At 42.9% G+C, this 21,714-nt stretch overlaps 1 protein-coding gene across 7 annotated transcripts in view; it reads right to left on the bottom strand.

Moving 5' to 3' along the window:
* The window catches only part of ARHGEF11 (Rho guanine nucleotide exchange factor 11), a 4,318,379-nt gene that overhangs the window by 349,961 nt on the left and 3,946,704 nt on the right, over nt 1–21,714 (bottom strand). The gene's annotated exons all lie outside the window — the stretch shown is intronic.

Here is a 21,714-nt window from a genome sequence, read left to right as displayed (position 1 = left end):
CATCGTCACAGTAGTCAAGAAGTCCTTCTACGTGGCACACCTCATCATAAAAGGGTTCTCATCCAGAAAAAAAGAGGTCACTGTTCCCTCTACTCGACACTCAGACCCATTATAGAGTACAACACCCCTTTTGGAATGTACCTCACAAGACATCGGCAGCAGCAGGAAAGGCCACAGAAGTACCTCATAAAGAGGATTACTGGCCTCAAACAAATGTCCTGCACTGACCGTCTCAAAAAACTCCAGCTTTATTCCGTAGCATATCGCCTACTCAGAGGTGATCTCTGCCTTACATATAAAGCTATGCCAAACCCAGAGCTGATGAACATGCTACACCTAAAGAAATCCCAATCCCTCCGAGCTACATGCTCTAGGGACCTAAAGCTTGTCAACACAACAAACAGGACATGCTGGAGGGATAGATTCCTGTCCCAGAGACTTCCCATACTCTGGAACAGACTACCCACCTATGTCAAGCAAAGTTCTTCATTAGCACTCTTCAAGAAAAATCTTGATGACTGGATGGGAAATAGGAAATACACCCCATCACTTCTGTGTTTCTGCTCGACAGTGGCACAGGAAAATAACTTTCTTGGGTGGCGTAAGCCAGGGAACCTTGTTGGGCGGATAGCCTAGTACCTACCTATGAGTAACTATGACCAGAATGAAAATCACCAGCTAAGTAGTCCAGAATTGCATCCAAAGGTGCTGAAAATGGGCCAAGTCTTTGGAAGAGGCCTATACAGAAAAAATTCCATCTACTAGCATAAAGCTTCCTGATGGACAATTTTTGGGATGATGAAAGGATATGAATAATACACCCTGATAGTTTGGGATTCCTGACCATCATCGGAACTACAAAAACTATGCGATTAGTCTAAGGGAGTGAAGGTTTGGCAGGGGTAATCTTGCAAGATGAGAAATTAAGACTCAGAACTGGATCCAGCACCCAGGATGGATGAAGCTGTTGAGGCTAAAGACAGGGAAAACAGACTTGCTGGGGCCAGAACAGGGCAATGAGGATTATAGTCTTTCTGCAATCAGATGCCTTCTGAAGAAATTTGATCAATGGCATTGGGGAATAAGAGTAAAGGAAAACAGAGAGCCAAGCATGCAGAAGAGTTTCCCTTAGTGACAGCCTTTCATGAGGGATTGGGGCATAAAAACTTCTGTACTTTGTGTTAGATGGGGAAGCAAAAAGATTGCAGCAGAGTGTGTCCCAGCTGCTGAAAATCTAGGCCTCTACATCCTCTACATCCAGATTCATGGACCACTTGTGAGGCAGAAGAATGTTCCTTCTCTGTCTGCCAGAATCTTGGATTTCAACAGGATATGGGTTGCAATGAGAAACCACTTTGAATAGGACTGACTTCCTCCTTGATTGTTCAGATATTACTGATGTATTGTCCATTTGAGTGACAGTCATACCCTTAAGGAAAAGGTCCTGAAAGGCCTGTAACACAAGGAAGACCACCCTCATCTCCAAGACACTGATGTGAAGATTGGCCTCATACCTTGACCAGGACCCTTGGACAATCTTTTCCTCAAAATGACCCACCCTTACCCTAGAAGGGAACCATCCACTGTGACCGTGGCCTGGAGATAGGGAAGAAAAAACAGTTGTCCTGGCACGACCACTGATGACTCCAACCACCACCAAATATGGCGCCAACAGATTTTTGTCAGTGCCACTGAAAAGTCCATAGGACATGTTAGGTATGACCACTGAACTAATAGACTCCACTGTAAAACTCTCATGTGGAATCTTGCTAATGGCGTAAGACAAATAGAAGCTGCCATGTGTCCAAGGAGATGGAGCACTGAAGCTGCAGCGGGTTTGTGAACCCAAAGAATGTGAGAAGCCTGTAGGCAAAGGAAGTTTAGTCTTGATAATGTTAGCCCGGCTATGTGAGTGACCCTATCCAAATGGCAACCGATACATTCTAACATTTGCACTGGTTTCAGGCTGGACATTTTGTAATTCACTGCTGCCTATGGACAGACACAGCTGGAGCAAGGAGTTTTGAGCTTTGATTAGGGATACCTTCGTGGAAGGAGTGAGAAGTCAATTGTCCATGTAAGGGAAGACCTGGAATCCCTACAGCCTACACCAGGCTGCCACTACCACCGTTTTTCTTTGGTACCAAAAAGAATTGGTAATATATTCTAGATCCTTGTTGGACTGGTGGGACCTCCTGGATACATACCCCTCAACTGTCCAGATTTGTGCTTCAAAATATGTCTGTTCCTCATACAATTTTTGGTTTTCTGCCAAATCACTGGCATGCTCTAAGGAATAAAATTAGTAAATAATGTAATACATTTGAGTGTCAGACTTCATATCTTTTAGAAAATACATTTTAATATACAGAAAGTTTCTAAGTTTATAACAGAAATATTTAAAATTAGTCCCTATCTTTGGCCCGTTGTACCCCAATTATGTCAGGCTTTGTCCAGATTTCTTGGGCTAATAGGTTGAGAGGTATGCTTGGATGACTCCGCTGACTGAGCAGCTTTTGAATTTTGACTGCTGAATCCCTATTCTGGCAGAGTGGTACATCCCAAAGAGATTTTTAGGAGTCCACTGGGGTAAACAAAAAGGGAATTACATAACCTCTGACCATGATTTTCAACACCCATACTTCTCAGATGATGGCGTCCCAAACTTCTGGTTAAGAGCCAAGTGACCCATGACTGCTTCTAGAGTATGGCACTCCAGCAACCCATCAGGGGAGACAGAAGATCCACAGAGAAAAAGCCCCATGGAAGCCCTGGCTCTGTGGACTGTCACTGCTGTGTTGGTGGCATCCATTATAGACCACCCCCCATGTTGTGCGGGAACCTTCCTCAGGACTGTCCACGAAAGGTTGCTGTGATTATGAAAAAAGAGGAGCTTGTCCCTCTTCTAATTCAAAGAGAAGGTTCTTCCAATGGGTGCAAAATAAACTCCAACAGTAGACAGCTTCTTTCCATCCTGCTCATTCCTAGATAGCATCTCCCTGACCTTTGGACTAACTAGGGAAGAACTATCAAAAGGACTGCTGACAAAGGACAATTTAAAGCAGTCCACAAATTTTTTTAAGAGTATCCAGGCATGTCAGCACATTGCAATTCTGGTGCTTGCAGAGTACGACATCCCAACAGCCATGCTGGACAGCAGCATCATGGAGATGTTTGTCAACAAGTGTGCCTCCAGAGTTTTCTGCATCTCTGTAGGCTGCTGAGTGTTTAAAACCGTTAACACTTCAGCTACACCATCTCAATGAAGCCCTGTCAAATGGGCAAAGTAACTGAGCTCATGCAAAGCAAACATGGGTGAAACATATGCTCACTTTCTTAAGCAGTCCAGAGCCCAAGACTCCCTGTTGGGTGGATGGACTGATGAAGTCTCTTCAAAGATGTCCTTTTTAGTGCCATCTGCAAGCACGACAGCATCCACACCTGGACCTTTACTCCAGTGGGGTCTGCCCTTAGTAGGGGCCAAAATATTATGTGGTAGCCTGGAAACTGGTTCCACTATGTTGGGCTCCCTCCTAGCCCTCTGTGACACCAAGTCTATAAGGGCATATGGACGGGCGACCACCCAGAACTCAGATGGACCCGCACCAAAGGCTTCCAGAAACACCAACTTCTATAAGGAAGGGGCTTCTGTGGTCCATCATCCATGCTGTTTTAACAATTCCAGAAAATCCTCCAAGCAGTCATCATTGTGGTGGGGGATTAGGGGAGCCTTCCCTTTCATCAAGATCAGTGTCCTCAGAGAGGGATTTGTCAGGGGAATCCAAGTGTTTCTTCTTGCACTTGCTATTACCATGTAGCTCCCTGTGAAGAGAATCACAAGGAGACACAGAAGAAAAGGGAAGCCCGGAATGCAGGGAAACCTGTGGACCCAACGGCACAGGTAGTTCCCAGAGTCAGCTGGTGCAGATTTGCAGTCCCAGAGCCTTGGGTATGAGAAGGATCTGATGCTACTGCTGAAGCTTCCATCTCCAAGGAGGACAGGATCCTCTCCAAAATGTCAAAGGCCAAGGCCAGGTGATGCCACAAGGTGTTCCTCTGGTCCGTGGACCCAAGCAAGGTGCCAGCTCCAACTTGACTGGCTCTGATGCTGAAGCCTCTAGTGACAGGGACAACTCTGAGACCCATACATTGGGCTGAAAGGAGTCAGAAGGGTAGTAATGCTGCAGTATGATGCAGTGGGGGTCACCAACGATGAAGTTGTGAGTACAAATTTGAAAATCATGGTGAAATTCCTGTTGCATGGAAAGCAGCCCTAGAACTCTGGCAAAGACCCATGTGAAACCACACAGGATATGCAAACTCTCCATACAGAATGCACTCCAGCCGGAACCTGAAGCAAAGAACTAAGCACTCTGAGGTGACAAGGCTAAATTTTGCACTCTTTTTAGTAATACAACATATAAATAAAAAATGACTTACTCAGAAAAATAAAAGTCTCTTTCTGTTGGGACTTCAATAGCAGGTTCACAGACAAATACTAGGCTAGCTGCCCTTGTGGGCCCATTTTAAGAACAGCCAATTTCCCTTTCAAAGGTGAGAATCAAAACCTGTACCCTAGTACTGTGAAGGAAACGCCTTACCCATTATACCAACCCCAACCCCTCAGCTCACCACAAAGTCTAAAAATATCTATTTGCCAAGTGTCTAACACCCAGCGATCATCAATGACAGTGTGTGAGCTTGCCTTTCCACCTCATTCATAGAAGCATTCAAAGCTGCTGCTGAAGTGCAAGTTGTTTATTATGAATGTCAAGCATGAGGCTACTGCTAAGGAGAAAAATGGTCTGAGGACAGCACCTATAGCCTAAAGAAGGTGTCAATACCACTATGACAGAGACCCACTCTGGGGAAAAAAAGTGAAGGCTGGTGTTGTCTGCAACTTGACCATAGGACACACTCCCAAAAATGTGGGCTGTGGAGGAGTTGGTTCACAGCATTTCTGGTGACAAGGAAGAATTTCACACCAAAGATAGCAATGTGCACTTTGAAGCCAAAGATATATGTGAGGAAGACAAGTATAGAAGCTCCAAAGACCAATATTAATGAGTCTACACAGTCCATGCTCTAAACAAATTATCCAGTGTCTGTGCTACAAGCTAGGCATCCTTTGAATGGTAATCTTACAAGTATTCTTTCAAGTGATATTCTTTCTTTTCACACTCCTCTGATACTACCCTAGGAGGAAAATGGGCCATCATGAACGTCTCTAACTAGAACTAAAAGGCAGTAACATGTATGGCAGTTGTGGACATCATAAAAAGGACTGAAAGACGCCAAAGTGGCCGATTATCCTACTTTTGCATATAGTGAATATACTGGCGTATCAATAATCAGTAGTGTGGGCAGCGCAACCCATTTGTTTTAATGAAAAGAATGAAACCATTATGAAGGATTCCAGAAACTATAAATAATGCCGGGGGCACTCAAAGTACACATGTCCTTTAACACAGACACAAGATGTGTGGCACGGACCACAGGACTGTGGCGTCCACAAACAAACAAACTTGCCGAGCACTTTATACTAGGCAAAATATAAGAAGCAAATTCTGGGATTACTTTGGCTCATCATTTTGAGGTGCCTGACTCCCACACCACACTTTACTGACCTCTGAGTTTCCCACCAGTCCATTTGACTGCTGCCCAACTTTCAGTCCAGAGTTGTTTGCTGCACTAGTCTTACTTCTATGTCTGCAAATGAGGCATAAGAACAAGGATGTCTCAGCCTCACTTCGATGTCTGCACATGAGCCATAAGAACATGGATGTCTCAGCCTCACTTCGATGTCTGCACATGAGCCATAAGAACATGGATGTCTCAGCCTCACTTCGATGTCTGCACATGAGCCATAAGAACAAGGATGTCTCCTCTGCTATAACAAGCATCCTTCATGGCCATAAGAACAAGGATGTCTCCTCGGCTATAACGAGCATCCTTCATGGCCATAAGAACAAGGATGTCTCCTCGGCTATAACAAGCATCCTTCATGGCCATAAGAACAAGGATGTCTCCTCGGCTGTAACGGGCATCCTTCATGGCCATAAGAACAAGGATGTCTCCTCGGCTATAACGGGCATCCTTCATGGCCACAAGAACAAGGATGTCTCCTCGGCTATAACGAGCATCCTTCATAGCCATAAGAACAAGGATGTCTCCCCGGCTATAACGGGCATCCTTCATGGCCATAAGAACAAGGATGTCTCCTCTGCTATAACGAGCATCCTTCATGGCCATAAAAACAAGGATGTCTCCTCTGCTATAACGGGCTTCCTTCATTGCCATAAGAACAAGGATGTCTCCTCGGCTATAACGGGCATCCTTCATTGCCATAAGAACAAGGATGTCTCCTCGGCTATAACGGGCATCCTTCATAGCCATAAGAACAAGGATGTCTCCTCTGCTATAATGGGCATACTTCATGGCCATAAGAACAAGGATGTCTCCTCGGCTATAACGAGCATCCTTCATGGCCATAAGAACAAGGATGTCTCCTCTGCTATAACGGGCATCCTTCATAGCCATAAGAACAAGGATGCCTCCTCTGCTATAACAGGCATCCTTCATGGCCATAAGAACAAGGATGTCTCCTCGGCTATAACGGGCATCCTTCATAGCCATAAGAACAAGGATGTCTCCTCGGCTATAACGGGCATCCTCCATGGCCATAAGAACAAAGATGTCTCCTCTGCTATAACGGGCATCCTTCATAGCCATAAGAACAAGGATGTCTCCTCGGCTATAACGGGCATCCTTCATGGCCATAAGAACAAGGATGTCTCCTCTGCTATAATGGGCATCCTTCATGGCCATAAGAACAAGGATGTCTCCTCGGCTATAACGGGCATCCTTCATGGCCATAAGAACAAGGATGTCTCCTCTGCTATAACGGGCATCCTTCATAGCCATAAGAACAAGGATGTCTCCTCGGCTATAACGGGCATCCTTCATGGCCATAAGAACAATGATGTCTCCTCGGCTATAACGGGCATCCTTCATGGCCATAAGAACAAGGATGTCTCCTCGGCTATAACGGGCATCCTTCATGGCCATAAGAACAAGGATGTCTCCTCTGCTATAATGGGCATCCTTCATGGCCATAAGAACAAGGATGTCTCCTCAGCTATAACGGGCATCCTTCATGGCCATAAGAACAAGGATGTCTCCTCGGCTATAACGGGCATCCTTCATGGCCATAAGAACAAGGATGTCTCCTCGGCTATAACGGGCATCCTTCATGGCCATAAGAACAAGGATGTCTCCTCGGCTATAACGGGCATCCTTCATGGCTGGAAGCTGAGCAAGAAGACTAGCAAACGTGATGCACAAAACATTAAGGCTCATAAGTACACATATCTACTAAGAGAGGGGCACTGAATGCAGTACTTGATAGATAAATGCCTTCCAGTAATTTCTACAGGCAGAGTGTACAACATACATGAAATCTTTGTCTGACTGCACATTATAATCTGCTTCACTGAGTCTCCTCTCAGTTCCAAAACAAAGGCAGCCATCACTCTATATCAACTCATGTCTGGCAATATACCACACAGCAAGCATCAAGTTGCCTATCCCATTATGTAGCAAAAAAACACACCCCACTCAATAAATCAGAAAAGACCTCCCAACAAAGTAATCTCAAACACATGCTGCACTAAGAGGGACTTCTTCCCCAAGGGCAATACTAATGCCACTTTCCAGCAACCTTTAGATGGTCCCGACTATGCTGTAACAGTCAAAAAAAAAACTTAATTCCAATCCACGCCATCACACAATCCCCAGAGGCTACCGCCATACCATGTTGGGACCTCAGAGGCTACCGCCACTCCATCACACAACCCCAAAGGCTACCACCATGCCACCAAGCGATCCCCAGAGACTACCACCATGCCATCAAGTGATCCCCAGAGGCTACCACCACACCATCATGTGACCCCCAGTGGCTACCACCATATGGCAGCAAACTAAAAACAAGATCAGCCTTGCAAACTCATCTTATGGATGATTACCACAATGCTGCGCATAATGCCAAATCTAACATCCTTCCACACAAGGATTTTGTCTCTGAATTTTGGAAATAATCACATTCTCTGTACAGTATAAGGAATATCCCTGGTGTTCTTCCCTCAAAAATGTAAACGATAACCATGGAGTTATGCATTTTCATGTCTCTTGCCTAAAAGACAATTCCCTTATCATGCCTGAGCACTTAGTCCAAGCAGGGTACTTAAACTGCATCCAAAAAACATCCTTAAACCACTCTGCTCACTTCCCAAATGAGAAGACACAATACAATCAAGGTAAAGGCTGACAGATACTTGGGAAAGAAACAGAATGACATGCCCAAAAGGGCTAGAAACCACGTGGCAGTTAACTGAGACAGTAAGAAATTGGGGGGACAGTAAAGTGGGGTCATGAAGTCAGGCATCAGGAAGCTGGTTGGGAGTCAACCAAAGAAAGCCCAGATTTTTTTTGGTTAGGCCTACTTCAGAAGTTCTTTTGAAAAGATCTTACTCAACATATGCAAAAGGCACAGATGTGGTATATATTTCAAAACATCAGTGCCCTCTTCCATCTTTTACAATGAAACAGTGTTGACTTCTTCAGTTCCTAAGGAGAAAAAACATAGCACAACAACCTATTGGGGGTTGGTGCAAAGGCACATAAAAAGAAGTTATGTACCTACCATAACGTTCCATGTTAGTTGTCTTCATTTCGCCTTCTTTCTTGCTGGTTGGTTAGGATCAGAGCCAATCCTCGGCTCCGACTCGGCCATCTTCTATAGCTCGAGAGCTGTTTACTGGCTTGAGGCTACCCCTTATCCCATGATGCCTAGCGCTAGCTACCCAGATCTTGTTTGTAATAGCTAACCCCAGACATAGCCAGAGAATCAACCTGTCCAAACAAACAGGTTGAGCATACCTGTCATACTTTCTAAGTCAGTAGAGGAAACAAACCAGAGAACACTCAGCCAGTGAAACCAAAACTCCTCTCGATCCAATAGGACAGGGGGACTGAGGGTGGGATGCAAGAAAGAAGGCGAGATGAAGACAACTAACATGGAATGTTATGGTAGGTACATAACTTCTTTATGTTAAGTTGTCCATCTTGCCTTCATTCTTGCTGGTTGGGACAGCGTCCCTAGCACCTACAATCCTGGGTGGCTCACTGGAACTGACTCTTCAGAACAGTGGAACCAAAGTCAGCTCTGCTCCAGGAGACCATATCTAGCTTGTAATAAGAAATAAAGGTATGAGGATTTGCCCACGTAGCAGCTGCACAGATAGAATCCATGGGCAACCTAGATTCGAAGGCTACAGAGGTGGTCAAAGCCTTAGTAGAATGACCTCTTGGTTTGATAGGCAACTCTATGTTTCTCAATTGATAAATGAAAGTAATACAGTGAGACAACCACCTGGATAAGGTCACGTTGGAAACTGGGAGACCCTGTTTGCCTTGGGCGTAGGAAAGGAATAGTTGGTCCGACTTCCTTATATCGTTAGTCCTATGCTAGTAAAAATGCAATTGTCTATGAACGTCCAATTGGTGTAATTTGTATTCTGCCTCGTTGGCGTGGTTAGGGAAAAACACAGGAAGGTATATAGATTGGTTTAAATTGTTTTCTGAGCAGACTTTCGGAAGGAACGAGGGATTAGTCCTCAGAGCAACCCTGTCCTTATGAAAAAACAAGTATGGAGGACGAACACATAGTGCCTGAAGTTCAGAGACGCGTCTGGCTGACGTAATAGCTACCAGAAAAAGTGTTTTCCAAGATAGAAAAATACAGTTGTGTACACTTATCATAAATGTAGATGTTCGAGTGCATTCACTGTTGCAGTCATTACAATTGGGTTATCCTGCTGGAAGGCTACCCTCAGTCGGCCTGAATTCCAAAGTCTAGGTCCGGCGTCAGTTGCTGTCGCCTCTTCCATGATGTCAGTGCACCAGGGGTATAAAAGATGCAGCCAACGCCATTTTCTACAGTTTTTCTTGCCCCAGATGTCAGGTGCCCCCAAAAGGGTAGGCTAAAAATATGTCAATAAAACATGCATGCACCAAAGTAAATATTTTGTCTTCATCTACAAGCAAATACACTACATAGACTGTACAGAATAGAGAAGTACAGATAAGATCCAGCAAAGAAACCTGGACTGCAACAGTGAATACACTCGAACATCTACATTTATGGTAAGTGTACACAACTGTACTATGTTCTTCGTGTTTCACTGTTGCAGTCATTACAATTGGGTTGAATCCCAAAGCTAAGGTCAGAAGGTTGGAGCTAAATAGCATTAGGAGCAGCTATTAGGCCCTGCAGAACTGCAGTGGCAAAGCCTGCCCTGGATTTAGAGTAGAGTGGTAAGTGATAGTGCTTTGGGAAGGTGTGCACTGAACTCCAAGTATCAGCCTCTAAAATATCTTTGGTTGGTACTCCCCTGAGGAAGGCTGATGAAGTGGCTGCTGCTCTGGTTGAATGTGGCCAAATGCCCTTAGGTACTGGCTTGCCATGTTGTGAATAGCAGAAACAATTGCAGTGGCCTATCCACTTTGAAATAGTCTGCTTTGAGATAGCCTTTCCTTGTGATCCTGCAGCATATGCCACTAATAATTGCTCCGTCTTTCTGAAAGCTTTGGTTCTGTTCAAATAGAAGCGCAGCTGTCTGTGTATATCCAAAGAATGCAGAATTCTCTCCCCCTTATTCTGTGGGTTTGGATAAAAGGTAGGCAGATGAATAGTTTGGTTAAGGGTCACAGTGGACACTACCTTAGGCATAAATGTCGGGGTATGTCCTCAGAGAAACCCTGTCTGGATAAAAAAATTATAAAAGGTTCCACAGCCATGAGTGCCTGTAGCTCTGAGACTCGTCTTGTAGAAGTTATTGCTAGGAGCAGAGCTGTTTTCAAAGTTAAAAACTTTATATCAGCTGTAGCGGCTGGCTCAAAAGGAGGCAGGGTGAGTTTTTCTAAGAAATAACTGAGGTCCCATGCAGGTATTGGTGATCTCCTTGGAGGCCTTCAATTTTTGGCCCCTCTGAGGTACTGCCTTAATAACGGATGAGAAAAGACTGGTGGCTCTGTATTGTAATGAGCCGAAATGGCAGAGGCATGAATTTTTATAGATGAAAAGGATAGGCCTTTGTTCAGCATCTCAGTCAAGTATTGCAAAATCTGAGGAATATTTGGTACAGCTGCGTCAATTCCTTGTGCCTGGTTCCAAGCACAGAATCTCTTCCATTTTCCAGCATAGGATTTTCTAGTACTAGGACTCCTGGCCTCCAAAATGAAATCCATCACCGCTTTAGTGAGAGGTGTGTTTTGTATGACTACATTATCCGCCATGCTCCCAGATTTAAGGTCTTGAGTCGGCTGTGCAGGATCTGATTGTTCTGCTGGGACAGTAGATGAGGCACCTGAGGTAAGGTCCAGGCTGGGCATTGAGACAAGTTCCTTAGGATTGGATAGCAGTACTGGCGTGGCCAGTCTGGGGCAATCAGTATCATTTTTGGCTTCTCCTGTCTGACCTTTAGGAGTACCTTGGGTGGGAGAGGTAGAGGAAGAAAGGCATATACTGTTACGTTTTTCCAGCTGAAAGATAGGGCATCCACTTTCCATGCTTGCCTGTGATAAGTCCTTGTGCAGAATCTCTTTAGTTGGCACCTGTAAGGTGAGGCAAATAGATCTATGTCCGGACGTCCCCATTTCCTTGTTATCATGTTGAAGACTTGTGGATCCAATTTCCACTCGTGGGGATCCATGAGGTTTCTGCTTAGCTCGTCTGCCAGAGTATTTATCTTTCCTGGCAGGAATTGTGCCTGCAGATGTACTTGGTAAGTCAATGCTGTGTCCCACAAAGTCATGGCCAGTCTGCAAAGGGGGTAATAATGAGTGCCTCCCTGCTTGTTTATATACCACATGACCGGGGTATTGTCTGTCTTTATCAGTACGAAAAAAAGGTGAAGACTGCAGGGGTAAGGTATCTCCCAATAAAATGCGCAGTCAAAAACTTATGCTAAAAATTGAAGATACTCCACGACAATCGAAGCAAACCTCTTAGAGTTGTAAAAAAAGATACTTTATTCCAGCAGATAAGTAAGCGCCTTTCACATCTCCACGGACGCCTCCTCAGACTTTATAACAGTTACAAATATTTCAAAAACTCTTTAAACAGCAATCATTTATGAAAAGAACCAATGAAAACACTGATAAACACTTCACATATTTAAAGCTACCTAATAATACATATAAAACTTAGAAAAAACATATATATTAAATATTGTTTTAAAAACCTTGTGTCAAAGCTTCTGATGGACATATAAAAACGTTCATGATATATCTTTAAATAAATATCTAATCGTTAAAAAACAAATATATTATAGAAGTTAATGTCCACTGAAAGTTAATGCTTAAATGGTCGATCTATCTGAAAGGGTTTCAATGAAAGCCTACGATTAAGGCCGTGTCCTCTGTCAGCCTGTAACCTAATGATCCACTTTGCTTCTTCTTTCTCTGTATAGTTGCCTACATTGCCTAACCTTTCAGTGACATGTATATGTTCTAGGAATAAGAACTTAAAATTATGTGTTGTATCATTATGTAGAACATGTTTAGCCAGGGCATTTCCTTCATTCTCCCTGTTTATGGCATAAACATGTTCCCTTGTTCTTTCTCTTAATGTTCTATTAGTTATATCTACATAGAAACCACTACATTTCTGACATATCGCTAAATAAACTATGTTCCTTGACTTCCTTACTAGTGAGATATCACAGGATAAGATAGAATTTCTGGATGTATTACTAAAGAAATTGAATGGAATTATAAGTACAGAGGTTTATAAGAAACCTTGCAGAAGGAATGCCATTTTACATAGGAATAGCATGCATCCACCACATGTACACAGAAATGTAGTGAAAAATCAAGCGATTAGATGTTCTAGACTTACTAGTGAAAATGTGTTTTATGAAGAAGAAGCTATTAATAATATACAGGAGGATTTTGTTAAAAGGGGTAATCACAGTAGAGATTTGAGAGCTCTACAAGAGGTAGAAAGAGGGAAAGCTGGACAACCATATATAAACAGGAACAATAATTTTCCTCAGGAAGCAAAGAGACAAGCCAATAATAAAGTGAAGAGACTAGTTATTCCTTACACCAATAATAATAATAATGTGATAACACAGATAATCAAGAAGAATTGGGGAATATCAACACTAGATGAGGAAATAAAGTAATTAGTAGGAGCATATCCAACCTTCAGTTATAGGAACACTAAATCACTGAAACGGATGCTATGCTATCAACATAATACCAAGAAGGGACCAATTTCATCTAGGAAAGGAACATTTGCTTGTCGCAACTGCAACCAATGTAATTTCATTCTAAATAGAAATAGTTTTGCACATCCAGATACGGAGGTCAATTATATATTTGACTATTATGCTGATTGCAAATCAAGGAACATAGTTTATTTAGCAATATGTCAGAAATGTAGTGGTTTCTATGTAGGCATAACTACATCTAGGACATCTATAGTTAGACCGGCAGACAAAGGAGGAGCCACAGTATTATTAGATAGGGAATACTATAGAAAAAGTATTGACATTATGTTATCAGATTAAACAACTTATAGAAGTTTAATGACAACAGAATTAAATAAGATTATCAAGGACGTGCATGCAGATTTATATGATATGTTGATGTGCTGTATTATTGACAATGACTTGTATAAATACTTCTTAATAGAGAAATCTTTGGTCCCGGTTTTTAGAGGCCTTCCAAAAATACATAAACAGTTGGACAATCCACCTATTAGACCAATGGTTTCTGGGAAAGGCTGGTTAACAGAAAGTACATCGATTTATCTACAGAAACACCATAGACCAATAGTAGATTCAACTTCTTCAATTCTTAGAGACACACAACAATTTTTAGAGACCCTTGCACCATTTAATGTAAGAGTGGGCTTGAAAGAATCAGACTACATGGTGACGCTAGATGTGAAATCATTATTTACCAGTATACCAAATGATGTAGGTAGAGATTTTCTTAGATTATACCTAGTTCAAAAAGGTCTACAAAATAGTCACATTATTAGAATAACTATGTTGATGGAACTGATTTTGAATAACAATGTTTTCTCTTTTGAGGGAAGTTATTTTTTACAAGTTACTGGAGTAGCGATGAGCACACCATGTGACAATTCCTACGCAAACTTAGTCTTGGCATATTGGAAACACACTTACATAGTTGGACATATGCTATACTCAAAATTGATTAAATGTTATAAGAGGTTCGTGGATGACGTTTCTGTTATTTGGGGAGGAGAGCTAGATACGTTGAAGGACTTTACTACTTATATTAATGGAACCACAACCTTTCTAATACTTACTAGTGAGAGATCACAGGATAAGATATAATTTCTAAATGTATTACTAAAGAAAGTGAATGGAATTATAAGTACAGAGGTTTATAAGAAACCTTGCAGAATGAATGCCATTTTACATAGGAATAGTATGCATCCACCACATGCACACAAAAATGTAGTGAAAAATCAAGCGATTAGATGTTCTAGACTTACTAGTGAAAATGTGTTTTATGAAGAAGAAGCTATTAATAATATACAGGAGGATTTTGTTAAAAGGGGTAATCACAGTAGAGATTTGAGAGCTCTACAAGAGGTAGAAAGAGGGAAAGCTGGACAACCATATATAAACAGGAACAATAATTTTCCTCAGGAAGCAAAGAGACAAGCCAATAATAAAGTGAAGAGACTAGTTATTCCTTACACCAATAATAATAATGTGATAACACAGATAATCAAGAAGAATTGGGGAATATTAACACTAGATGAGGAAATAAAGGAATTAGTAGGAGCATATCCAACCTTCAGTTATAGGAACACTAAATCATTGAAACGGATGCTATGCTATCAACATAATACCATGAAGGGACCAATTTTATCTAGGAAAGGAACATTTGCTTGTCGCAACTGCAACCAATGTAATTTTACTCTAAACAGAAATAGTTTTGAACATCCAGATACGCAGGTCAATTATATATTTGACCATTATGCTGATTGCAAATCAAGGAACATAGTTTATTTAGCAATACTTCAGAAATGTAGTGGTTTCTATGTAGGCATAACTAATAGAACATTAAGAGAAAGAACAAGGGAACATGTTTATGCCATAAACAGGGAGAATGAAGGAAATGCCCTGGCAAAACATGTTCTACATAATGATACAACACATAGTTTTAAGTTCTTAGTCCTAGAACATATACATACATGTCACAGAAAGGTTAGGCAATGTAGGCAACTATACAGAGAAAGAAGAAGCGAAGTGGATCATTAGGTTACAGGCTGACAGAGGACACGGCCTTAATCATAGGCTTTCATTGAAACCCTTTCTGATAGATCGACCATTTAAGCATTAACTTTCAGTGGACATTAACTTCTATAATATATTTGTTTTTTAAGGATTAGATATTTATTTAAAGATATATCATGAACTTTTTTATATGTCCATCAGAAGCTTTGACACAAGGTTTTTAAAACAATATTTAATATATATGTTTTTTCTAAGTTTTATATGTATTATTAGGTAGCTTTAAATATGTGACATGTTTTTTATCAGTGTTTTCATTGGTTCTTTTCATAAATGATTGCTATTTAAAGAGTTTTTGAAATATTTGTAACTGTTATAAAGTCTGAGGAAGCGTCCGTGGAGACGTGAAAGCGCTTACTTATTTGCTGGAATAAAGTATCTTTTTTTACAACTCTGAGAGGTTTGCTTTGATTGTCGTGGAGTATCTTCAATTTTTAGCATATGCCTTTATCAGTAGTTGTCCCAGATTTAGTAGATCCTTGAAGGCTGTCAGGGCATTCTGAACAGCTAGCATCTCTTTTTGATTGATATGTAGATGCATTTGGTTTGCGGGCCATGTGCCTTGAATACATCTTCCTGCCATGTGGGCACCCCAGGCATAATCCGATGCATCCGTTGTTAATGTCTGTGTGGCTGGGGGTAGAGTGAATGGCTGTCCCTTGTTCTGGTGACAGGCCTTCACCCACCATCGAAACTCCTGTTGCAGGCAGGGAATGAGAGTAACTATTGTTTCCAGGCTGTGGCAATGTTAAGTCCAAACACTTTTTAGGTACCATTGAAGTTTCCTCATATGCAGTCTTGCATATGGAATTAGTAGAATGCAGGATGCCATGAAGCCCAAAGCCTGCAGAATTTTTCTTGCAGATAACTGGACCTTTGTTGCCAACATTTTGAAATAGGTAGTCAGTTGCCTTTGTTTGTCTGGTGTGAGATAAGCCATCTGGGCAGTTGTATTTAAGCTTGCACCCAGGAATATTATCTCGTGAGAGGGTACTAGTTTTGATTTCTGTTCGCTGACTGTGTACCCTAGGCATGGTAATAATCTCTTTACAAACGCCAGATACTGTAGTAAAATGTCCTTGTTCTCTGCTTGAATGAGGCAGTCATCCAAGTAAGGATATATTTGTATTTCTCTGTCTGCAGAATGCAATTACTGGTGCCAGGCACTTTGTGAAGACCCTGGGTGCAGTAGATAAGCCAAAGGGCAGTGCAGAGAATTGGTAGTGCATTGAGCCAGCTTTGAATCTAAGGTATCTTCTGCATGTGTGTCTGATTGGGACATGCAGGTATGCTTCTTTTAGATCTAAAGTCACAAGTCAAGCCTTCTTGCCCAACATGGGCAGAAGCTGCTGTAGAGTCAACATTTTGAATTTTGGAATATCTAGATATGTGTTTAGAATAGATAGGTCCAGTACTGGTCTCCAGGCTTTGTCCTTTCTGGGTCCCTGCTCTTGCTTTGGTACTTGTTGAATGGCCCTCATGTCCATGTTTTTGTGCCTCTGCCCATTGATGTTTTGGCAGGTCTGGCCAATTGTTTGCCCTTGGCAGGGTATGGAAGTGAAACTTGTAGCCTTGTGACACTATGTTTATGACCCATTTGTCCTGCGTTATTATGTGCCAATTTTATGAAAAAATTGCTAGCTTTCCCCCTAAAAGTGCTGCCAGAAGATAAGTAGGGGGAAGTCATTGGGACTGTTTCTTGTATGGCTGTGATTTGTCTTCTCCAGTTTTGGGGGTAGAAGCACCCCATTGTTTAGACTCTAGGGCGTCTGTATCTGCCCCTTTGTGGACTGTCTGACACTGGAAAGGACCAATTCTTTGTAGACCAGTGTCTGCTAAATCTTGGTGGCTGTACCTGTAAGAAATCCTTGACTGTTTGCATAGATTTAGCTTTGTTCTCCATTTTCTTTAACACCTCTTTTGCTTTAACACCAAACAAAGCATCATGCTGTAATGGAGCATCTAATAATTTTGCCTTAACATGATCAGGTAGATTTTGTTCCTTTAACCAAGCATGCCTCCTAATGACAGAACCCGTAACTGCGGCCCTGCAGGAGGCCTCCAGAGAATCAAAACCACACTGCAAAGTATGCTTTTCAACTTGTTCAGCTGCATGCAATAAATCCTGCATTTCTTTTTCTGCACATTCAGAATTTATCAACATTTTCTGTTTAAGCAGTGAAACAATATATTTCTGATATTTGAGCATATGAAACTGACAATTTAAAGCCCTTACAGCCAAAGTAGCAGAAGTGTAAATCTTTTTTCCCCATATGTCCAGTGCCCTAGAATCCCTGTCAGAGAGGGAAGGGTTTTTTGCAGTGGAAGCCTTGACCCCTTTGGGACCCTGAAAGATAGTTTCTGGGTCAGCAGCAGGGTTTTTGAAAAGGAATTTATGAGAGTCAGGAACACTGTAGTACCTGTTCGGCTTAACAGGCGCTGGAGGTAGAGAGTCATGAAAATACATCAACTACAATGTCTAACACAGGTGGAATAGCTAGGGGCCTGTGTTGTGGTAGTAAAAGGAAGTCTCTGAGCCTTTTCTTAGATTCAGAATCATCTTGACCCACCCAATGGAAATGCTCCCTCATGGTATGTAAAGTTTCCCCAAAAGAATAATCCTCAGGAGGAGAGGCTGAAGGGATAGATTATTCAGCATCAGAATCCTCATAGGGAGGAAGAGAGTATTCCTGATCAGAAGAGGAATCACATGAAATGGAAACCTGATCTGAAGATTCATATTCTCTCTCTCTTGCCTAGGCCTCTTATCAGGAGGGGGATGGGAACCCCTGATCAAAGTAATTAGGTCTTCGGCCATTTTGAGCATCTGTTTTTCAGGCATGGAGGCCTGTCCATGAGGCTGTTGTACTTGTTTCTTTGTCTTTAAAGGTGCTTTAGTCTTTGCCTTAGAAGCTGAAGTCGCTTTAACATATAATTCAGTAGGTCTGAAAACACCCTCAGAAGCCGATGCCTGCTCAGCGGCTCCAGACCCGTCTGAGGGAATAGTTTCCGAAGGTCCGATACCTTGAACTTCCAGCGGCCTGGTTGACTCCACGTGGGTGTCGGTAGCGGCCTGTGAGTCTAAAGTAGCAGTCGTCAGGGGCTGCGAAAGCGCCTCACTGAGAACCGGCAACAGGCTTAGAAGAAGCCTCGTCGTCGGTTTTGGACCTCGGATGCCTGTCCTTTTCTTTGCGTTTCTTGTGAATTCCGGTAGTCGGAAGGCTATCCGACGATATTCTATATTTAAATCTTCTGCCAAAATAGTGAAATGCAAAATCGTACCAATGCTTAAAAGTGCGTTGGTTAAATCTAGCACAAAACCAACAACTAGCAACATCGTGGTCAGGGTCTAGGCAAGGAATACAGTAAGAATGAAAATCCATATGAGGTATTTGCTTCCCACAAGAAATACAATTATTAACTTTTTCTGACGTCGGTCTGGAGCAAGAAAAAAAGTTTCCCCAACGGGGTACTTAGCTTTTCAGTGAAGATTTCGGATCTGAAATTCGAACATGAAAATCTCAGGAGTCGGCCAACCGGCACTTGCGAACTGTGTTTGCTTCGGGCACCGCACGGCAAGAAAGACTGAAGAAAATGGCGTCAGCTGCATCTTTTATACCCCTTGGGCACCGACGTCAGGGAAGAGGTGACAGCAACCAACGCCGGACCTAGACTTTGGAATTCAGGCCGACTGAGTGTAGCCTGCCAGCAGGATAACCCAACTGTAATGACTGCAACAGTGAAACACGAAGAACATCTTAATGGCGCAGGATGCTGCAGGTTCAAAGGGGGGAATAATTAAGGAGATTAGTACCAAATTAAGGTCCCAAGGAGGAGGGGGATCTCTCACTGGAGGTCTAAGGAGAGTAGTCCCTCTTAAAAAGGCTTTACAGAGCTTATGAGACATAATATTTGAATAAGACAACCCAACATGAAAGTTAGAAATGGCCTCCAATTGAACCCTGATTATACCAGAAGCGGACCCAGAATGAAAAAGTTGTGCTAGGAACTCCAAAATTTTGTGGACTGGGGCTGAAAAAGGATCTACGTTCCTAGCCTCTGCCCAACAAGAGAAACGTTTCCATTTGCTAGCATAAATCTTTCTAGTTGTGGATTTGTGAGAGGAGACAATAATCTCAAACACAGCTGGGGAAATGCTGGGAAGCCTGGCTAAGGTTGGAAGTGGAGCAACCAAGCTGTCAGCTGGAGTGTTTGGAGGGACTGATGCAGCCCGCCTGATTGATGAATCAGTAGGTCTGGAATCAGATCCAGAGTCCAGGGCTGATCGAGAAGGTAATGGTGCAGGAACAGAAACCATATCTGTCGAGGCCAGTAGGGGGCAATGAGGATCATTTTGCAACCCAACAGTACTGCTTTCTGTATGAGTTTCGGTATCAGGGGAAACGGAGGGAAGGCATAAAAAAGTCCATGAGGCCAATCGTGGACTACAGCGTCTCTGGGTGTGTGACCTGGAAGCGGAAGAAGGGAGAAGTAGTTGCTGCGTTTGCTGTTCAAGGGGGTAGCAAAAAGATCGCAGCAAGACTGTCCCCATTTGTGGAAAATCAGATCCGCAACTACCTGATTCAGAGACCACTCATGAGGCATGAGAATAGCTCTGCTGAGCCTGTCCACTATGACGTTGGACCTCCCTGGGATGTGCGTTGCAATCAGAAATCGTTGGGAGGAAATCGCCCACTGCCAGAGTCTGAGTGCTTCTCGACATAGGGGGTAGGACCTGGTTCCGCCCTGCTCGTTGATGTACCAGACCACTGACATGTTGTCCATTTGAATGGCAATGGTCCCAGAAGGGAGAGAGTCTTGAAGAGCTTGCAACGCTAGGAGCACAGCTCTCATTTCTAGGACGTTTATATGCAGGTGGTACTCCTGAGGCTGCCAAGTGCCTTGGACTGTCCTGCCCTGATAATGCCCCCCCACCCTATAAGGGAGGCGTCTGTGGTCACTGTGGCAATTGGAGGGGGCTGAATGAAGGGTCTGCCCTAAGTCACTAGTGGGGAGACCATCCACCAGGAAAGGTGCCTTTTGCATGCTTCTGTAATCATGATCATGTGAGACATGGGCAACTGTTGGAAAGACCACTGTGTGAACAGAAGCCACTAAAGGATCCTCATGTGAAAGCAGGCCAGAGGGATTAGAAGAACTGCCGCTGCCATGGAACCCAGAGTTTGAAGGACAAACCTGACTTGGATCCTTTTGCTCTGCATTAGAATTTGTACTTGCTGGTGAATTATAGACACCCTTTCTGGCGGTAGCCTTGCAGACATGTTCCTTGTGTCTAAGTCTGCTCCTATATAGGTGATAGATTGACAGGGCAACAAGGCAGATTTTTCGAAGTTTATTGTAATGCCTAGCTGGGAGCAGAAGTTTCTGATGGAGCCGACGGGGAGATAGTCTTATCGGTTCCAGCCGGAACTGAAGTAGCAGGTAGAGTCTGAACTAAAGATGGCTCCGAACTTGGAGCCGACGATTTGGTAGTTTTAGGGGATTTCACATGCTGAGTCTTGGCCGGTGAATCCTGGGGCTTCAAAAAGGCCCCTAAGAATAACCTTATTCTTACGTTCTTGCAGAACTCTTGGACTAAATGCATGGCAGATAGAACAAGAGTCCTGCAGGTGCACAGCGCCTAAACAACAGACGCAAGAAGTGTGCCCATCTGTCAGAGACATTTTCTGACAGCAGGAGTCACACTTCTTGAACCCAGACACCTTGGATTCTTTGGACATTCTGTAACAAAAAATACAACAATAGCTAACCAATCAAAATACAGTCTACAGAAAAAGTCACAGTACACTACAGAGTGTAAAGCTGAAGTTGTTTTTTTTTTTTATAGGAAAGCCTCTAACTCAAACGGCTAGCCTATAAAGAAGGTAGAAGGGAAGCCTCTAACTTAAACGGCTAACCTGACAGAAAAGGAATAAGGGGGGGGGGGGGACTCTCTAAATTAAGCAAGTTCTAAAGGGAAGGGAAGGAAGCTGCAAATACACACTTAGCTAACACGACAAATATAAGACTAAAAGCTAACAAAACCCCTAGGAAAAAGACTATTTCTAGTAAAAAGGTTCTATAAAGAAACTTTATACAAGCCTGAGCCAGAAAAACGACACCTCGCAGCTGAAGTGGCAAACGAGATCTGGGTAGCTAGCGCTATGGCATCATGGGATAAGAGGTAGCCACGAGCCAGTAAACAGCTCTCGAGCTATAGAAGATGGCCGAGGCCAAGAACAAAGGCGAGATAGACAACTTAACATTATGAATTTTCCCTGACTACATCTAGACAGCTAATGGCATACACAAA

Source organism: Protopterus annectens, chromosome 17.part0, assembly GCF_019279795.1.
Source record: "Protopterus annectens isolate FY-2018-M chromosome 17.part0, PAN1.0, whole genome shotgun sequence".
Classification (NCBI taxonomy): Eukaryota; Metazoa; Chordata; order Ceratodontiformes; family Protopteridae; genus Protopterus; species Protopterus annectens.
Note: the sequence above shows the minus strand (reverse complement) of the source record. Positions and strands in the feature narration are given on the sequence as shown.